This window comes from Camellia sinensis, chromosome 6 (genome assembly GCF_055761805.1).
Source record: "Camellia sinensis isolate YWXY chromosome 6, ASM5576180v1, whole genome shotgun sequence".
NCBI classification, from domain to species: domain Eukaryota; kingdom Viridiplantae; phylum Streptophyta; class Magnoliopsida; order Ericales; family Theaceae; genus Camellia; species Camellia sinensis.
This window is the reverse complement of record NC_138966.1, coordinates 102665161-102671445: the sequence shown is the minus strand read 5'-3', so window position 1 is coordinate 102671445 and position 6285 is coordinate 102665161. Positions and strand designations below refer to the sequence as shown.

The 6285-nt window shown below is 38.7% G+C and overlaps 1 long non-coding RNA gene across 1 annotated transcript; it reads left to right on the top strand.

Moving 5' to 3' along the window:
* The first annotated feature begins 278 nt into the window (after positions 1-278).
* Positions 279-1090, top strand: LOC145792804 (uncharacterized). Its single transcript, XR_014332720.1, has 2 exons — positions 279-458; positions 501-1090. It is a non-coding gene; the product is annotated as an uncharacterized LOC145792804 (long non-coding RNA).
* The last annotated feature ends 5195 nt before the right edge of the window (positions 1091-6285 follow it).

Below are 6285 nucleotides of genomic sequence, written 5' to 3'. Positions count from 1 at the left end.
CTTAAGTTTAGAAAGTAACCTATTTATTTATTGGATCAATCTAAAAAGGAAAGCATACATCTTTAAAAGTGTGCACTAATTACAATGTATGGTATTTGTAGCTTTTTTTTTCAATTAATAAAAAAGAATTTTATTGATGAAGATCCGTATAAATATAACAAATACAATTCATCAATAAACAAAAGGCTAATGAAAAAAACACCATACTGAAATGTAGTGATAATTACTATAAATGTGATAATTAAATCATAATGAATTATAACTAATATTACAATTGTAAGAAATAATGTATAGAGAAAGAGAGAGAATAAATTGTATGTATTATTATTGATTGATATATTGATCTATATTACAATGATTCATGATTCCTATATATAGAAGAGGGTGAGTGTGTAGTAGGTAAGGAGTAGGTGAAGTGGAGGTGGTAGTGGTGTAGTGGGTTAGGTTTAGTGGAGTAGGTGAGGTGGTAGTGGTGTAGTGGGTTAAGTTTAGTGGAGTAGGTTTAAGTGGGTGAAGTAGGTGGAGAGTAGGTGAAGTGGAGGTGGTAGTGGTGTAGTGGGTTAGGTTTAGTGGAGTAGGTGAGGTGGTAGTGGTGGTAGGTTTATGGTAAATTCTAACAGCCCCCCGCAAACTCAAGGAGGATAGAAACTAACCAACTTGAGTTTGAAGAGAGGAACAAAACAAGAAAATACATAAAAATAAAAAAGGATAGGAGACACTGTATGGTCGTGTCAGACCGTTGGTGAAGACACTGGATGGTGGTGTCTTAACGTTGTAGAGGACACTGGATGACAGTATCAGACCGATGTAGAAGACAGTTTATGGGGTCATGTCGGACCGTTGTAGCAGACAATGTTGTGACAGTTTACGGAGTCTTGCTGGACCCTTGTAGAAACTAACCGGAATCAATGTCGGGACAGTTTACAGAGTCTTGTCGGACCCTTGTAGAAACTAACCGGAATCTATGTCGGGACAGTTTACAGAGTCTTGTCGGACCCATAAAGGAGCTAACCGGAATCAATGTCGGGACAGTTTACAGAGTCTTGTCGGACCCCTAAAAAGTCGCACCCTCAAAAGGTGTGCCCAATCTTTCAAAAGGCGTGCCATCAAAAGGCGTGCCCAATCCATAAAAAGGCGTGCCATCAAAAGGCGTGCCCAATCCATAAAAAGACGTGCCATCAAAAGGCGAGCCCAAGTCATAAAAAGATGTGCCGGACATGATGGCGAGGCACGTGAGTGCCTTGACTGGCGCGCCCGTTTGTCGTCTGGCGTCAAGTGGCGCGCGATACGCGTGGCTGCCTCGCTATTTAACCAAGGTTGATGCTGAGGCTGAGGCAGACAAAAAAAACTTCTCAAAATCCTCTGAAAACAACTCTTCCTTTGCTGAGAAAGAAACTCTGTAATACTCTGTAACCAACCCGTCTCTGAAACACTCAGCAACATGGCCTCTTCTTCCCGTCCAGCTACCCAGAACATGGCCTCCTCGTCCCGTGGTCTGCTCACGCTCTTTCCAGAACTGAACGAGTCCACAAGAGAAATAACTGGTGCGGTGGCCAGTGAACCTCAACCAAACACCTCTGGTTTTGCTCCGTTGAACTTTCCGATGCGGTCGGTGGAGCAAAAAATGGCGGTGCAGTCGGATGTGGAGGCCAATCAGTATACCTTGAAGTCATGTGTGGAAACCATGACTGCGGTTACAAATTTGTCGAACCGGCTGCAGAGTAGGACAAATGAGGTGCAGCAGTTAAACGCCCAACTGGCTCTGCTCCAACGCATGTATAAGGATGCGCGAGCAGAGATAAGTGTGCTAAAGGCGGAAAACAAGGAGCTGAAGCGGAAGGCTAGTTTTATGTTCCGATTTGGAGGGCCGCCATATGCTGCAGTGGAGGAGCAGGGAGTAGTGATCATGCCCAGTGGAGTGGGAAACACGGAGGCAACACCGGCAAGGGCCGCCCAAGACGGTGGCAAGAAGAAAAGACCGACGGAATAGGCGAGAAGAAAAATCGCACTGTTCCGATTTGTGTTGGTTGTGTTTTGGTTTGTTTTGTGTTTTTTTATTTTTATTTTTATTTTTTTATTTTTTTTTTATGGTGTAAAATGCTGATCGGGGTTGATCCCCGGCATGAAGAAATGACAAGTTTGTAAAATGTTGTTGTTGTTTTTTTTTTTTTTTTTTTTTTTTTTTTTTTTTTTTTGGGAGTGTTTTGTTGAAAAAATAAAAATAAAATGAAAGAAAACAAGGGAGAAAGAAAATAGATAAAAAATATTTATAGATGGATTATATGAAAAACATCAGTGCGATTGTTTCAAAATAAAGTGGGGTATTTAAAAAAGAGGAAAAGTGACTTGGAAAAAATAAATAAAAATAAGTGATTTTTGAAATCAAATGGAGGAAAGAGAGGGACAAACCCATGTGATAAAGTGGAGAGAGAGTCGGTGAGTGGGGTGCAAAAGGTGAAGGAGAAATGATGGATTGAAAATGGTTTGGGTCAAAAGTGGACACTGTTAGTGGGGAACATGAGTGCATTGATTATTTGATATAATAATAATAATAATAAAAATAAAAAGTTAGAACAGTTGGAGAGAATGAGTGGAGTATGGTAAGGGTTTCATCCAAAGCCAAAATTCCTGCAGCGAATCACTTCGCAAATCCTAGCATGAGCTTTTTCTCTTTCCAGGCTTATTCATGAATTTCCTGGTGATTTCAAGAGCCTCTGGTGGCATTGTGGCAGAGAACACCCCAACCTGGATTTTGGGTGGCAGCAACTGGAAAATATCATAGATCTGATTTTTAAGAACCTCGTGACAGCATTTCATCAGCTTCATCCAAGACAAACATTTTGATGTAAACAGGGCGAAGTGATTGTCTCCGCAACATGTCAAACACATGACCAGGAGTACCAACAACAACATGAACCCCACTGGAGAGAATACGCTGATCTTCGCGCACACTAGTCCCTCCAACACAAGCATGAACCTTCACACTTTGCTGGGCAAGTTCAAGAGTGGGTGGAAGAACCAAAGCTTGGCACTCAACCAAGCTATAATCTAGCTGCTGCAGAATTCCAGAGCAGAATGTTGTAGTGTTTCCAGTTCCAGACTGTCTCGTCATATGAGGTGAAGAATTCTTCTCCATCAGCCTCACACATGACTACAGTTGCACAAATCTTTGTTGATTTTATCAGCGGAATAGGTTGAGGTCCGGCGGGCGGCTAAGGTGAGGTTGCCGCCCGCCGGGGAAGCGAAAATACTAGGTTTTAAACCAGCTCTGATACCATGTAAGAAATAATGTATAGAGAAAGAGAGAGAATAAATTGTATGTATTATTATTGATTGATATATTGATCTATATTACAATGATTCATGATTCCTATATATAGAAGAGGGTGAGTGTGTAGTAGGTAAGGAGTAGGTGAAGTGGAGGTGGTAGTGGTGTAGTGGGTTAGGTTTAGTGGAGTAGGTGAGGTGGTAGTGGTGTAGTGGGTTAAGTTTAGTGGAGTAGGTTTAAGTGGGTGAAGTAGGTGGAGAGTAGGTGAAGTGGAGGTGGTAGTGGTGTAGTGGGTTAGGTTTAGTGGAGTAGGTGAGGTGGTAGTGGTGGTAGGTTTATGGTAAATTCTAACAACAATAGGTCATAACTAAAAATCAAACGCCATAATTAGAGCATATAATATACACCCTATTTTAAAACGTGCATCATAGAATTTCCCTTATTTGTGATGCTGCAATTTCAACAATGAATTGATGAACTTTATCAAAATTAATTTGTAAGATATGTTCATTGTAAATGGTAAGATTTTGATTTTTTTTTATACAAAAAAAATTAAAATCATTGTGAAAAATAAAAACTAATTACAGTATTTCTTTTATTTTTGCGACGGCAAAAGTTGTTTGAAATTGGAGATTATAATACCCTTTAAAAGGTTTGTCTTTTAAGATTTTCTCACATAAATAGTTTAGTATATTTAAAATGATACAAATACATCAAATAAATTATGAAAGAATTATGAAATAAGCACACATAACACAATGTGTCACATATTAATGACGCGCTTCATATTTAGACAGGTGCACATGTGACACATGATCAAGATGTGGAATAATTTATTTTCAAATGTTAAAGTAAGATGTGTTGGATCATAACACCAGATGATAACTATTTAGGTACAAGTAATAATGTAAAATCATAACATGAGATGATAATTATTTTTGGTAGAAGTAATAATGTAAAAGTTATGATTTTTTTTATTAACTCTTATTTTTATAGAATTTTAAGTACTTATCATTTATTTTGCATTCCATTCATTCAATTAACAATTTAAAACAAATATATCAATACACATTCATTCAAATAAAAACAAAATATTAACCAAAATGCACATCCATCCATGGTCCATTGATTCACATTCAAAAATATTATTACTTGTATCAATGTTGCAAATATTATGTACAAAATTATCTAAAACTTCAATTCAAATGACAACCAGAAATGCAAACATGTTCAAGAAAATTCATTTGATTCCATGCCACCATTTGTCCCAAGTAACAACCATTAATTTTTGTTATCACCTACTATTTTTTTTAGCAAAACCTGAAAACAAACAAAGAAGAATAATTTGAGAATGAATAGCAATTTCAACAAGCACAAATCAAATGAATACCTTCCCAAATTTTTAGTAGCAAGCTACCTTCGAAAACCACAAATCACTAGTGTTAAGTTTTTGTTATTAGTAATCCTGTTTGACAAAACTCCTTTTAGTTGTAATTTTATTCGATCTTTTATTTCAGTGAGGCTATGAGTATTTAGATGCGAATCCAATCCGAATTGTGCCTTGTAGAGGAGTTTATGATCTTAATCCTTTAATGTTTGCTACTTCGCTGACTATATTCAGGAATTGAGTTGCCTGGTCAACTTGTGAGGGTCTAGGGGGTAGTGGCCCATGGCGGGTTCGGTGAGATCGAGGGGCAGCGCTCCCAAAGCAAAAAGCAAAAATGCAATCAAAGTTATTTGATCACTTGAGCGGTTATTTGTGCACTCGAGTGAAGAAAAGGATCATCCAGTACTTTTGCAGAGCGTCTGAACTTTTGGAAAGTAAATTTAACTGCTCGAGCAATCAGCCTATATGTTTCGCACTGCCTTTAGTCACATCGCTCAAGCGGTGAAATGTGCACTCGAGTGGTCTGTGCGATCTTTTCTATGAAGTGTGTTGTTCGCTGTTTCTAAGTTTTGGGCTGTCTAGATTTTTAGAGAGGAAGAAGATACAAAGTGTTTTATACTGGAAGGTGTTTTATGAGTGTTTCCTTGATGATTTAAGAGTGATCAATGGATCCGTGAACTTCATATCAACATCATCAAGGGTTTTGTTAGGTTTTATTCTTGGCAACCCCGTTTGACAAAACTCCTTTCAGTTGTATTTTCGCACTTTTATTTCAGTGAGGCTATGAGTGTTTAGATGCGAATCCAACCCGAATTGTGCTTTTCAGAGAAGGTACTACCTATGTTGTCAAATCCGGAGACAAAACATTGTGTTGATTCAATTGTAATTTTTTTGTGTTTTTGTTCTGTCCGCTCGAGCGGAGCCTTGTGAGCTCGAGCGTAGATTAGCAGGTCTCAGTATTTTGTCAGGGCAAGCAAAAAATACTGGTGGGTGTGATTTTACGCTCGAGCGGATTCTCCTACGCTCGAGCGCATCTCAGTTTGTTCGCACGTAGCTTTTGGTCAGTCCGCTCGAGCGGGCTGTGTTGAGCTCGAGCGGACCGCGCGATCCAGATTTCCAGATTTGATTAAAGAGTTGGTTTTCTTTTGAATCTAGGATTACTTTTGGTTCTCTATAAATACTTGGTTTTCTCCCAAAACTAAGTGATTGATGGGACTTCTCCAGATCTTATTTTTGGATCTTAAGGTTTATATCTGGAGAGATTTTGCTAGTTTTCTTTGATGTTTTGATTGAGTCTTCAACTCATGTTCTAAAGAGAGTACATCAAAGGTTGTGTTTTGTTCTACAAAAGAGAGTGTTGTTCTTCAGTTGTGTATTCTGAAGAATTCGAGCCTGAAGCTGTGGTGGAATCCAGAGTGGCTCATCAGAAAGACAATTCCGTGGTGAAGATGGGGTTGGAAGAGGCACATAAAGGTTGGTTCAATTAGGCGTTGTGGATTCGCTAGGTAATTGAGAGTATACCTGTGTAATTCCTTTAATTCTTCTTAGTGGATTGTCTTGTGGCTGTTGCCCGTGGTTTTTTTGATCACAGTTGGAGGTGTCCAATTGTGGTTTTTTCCACGTTAAATCG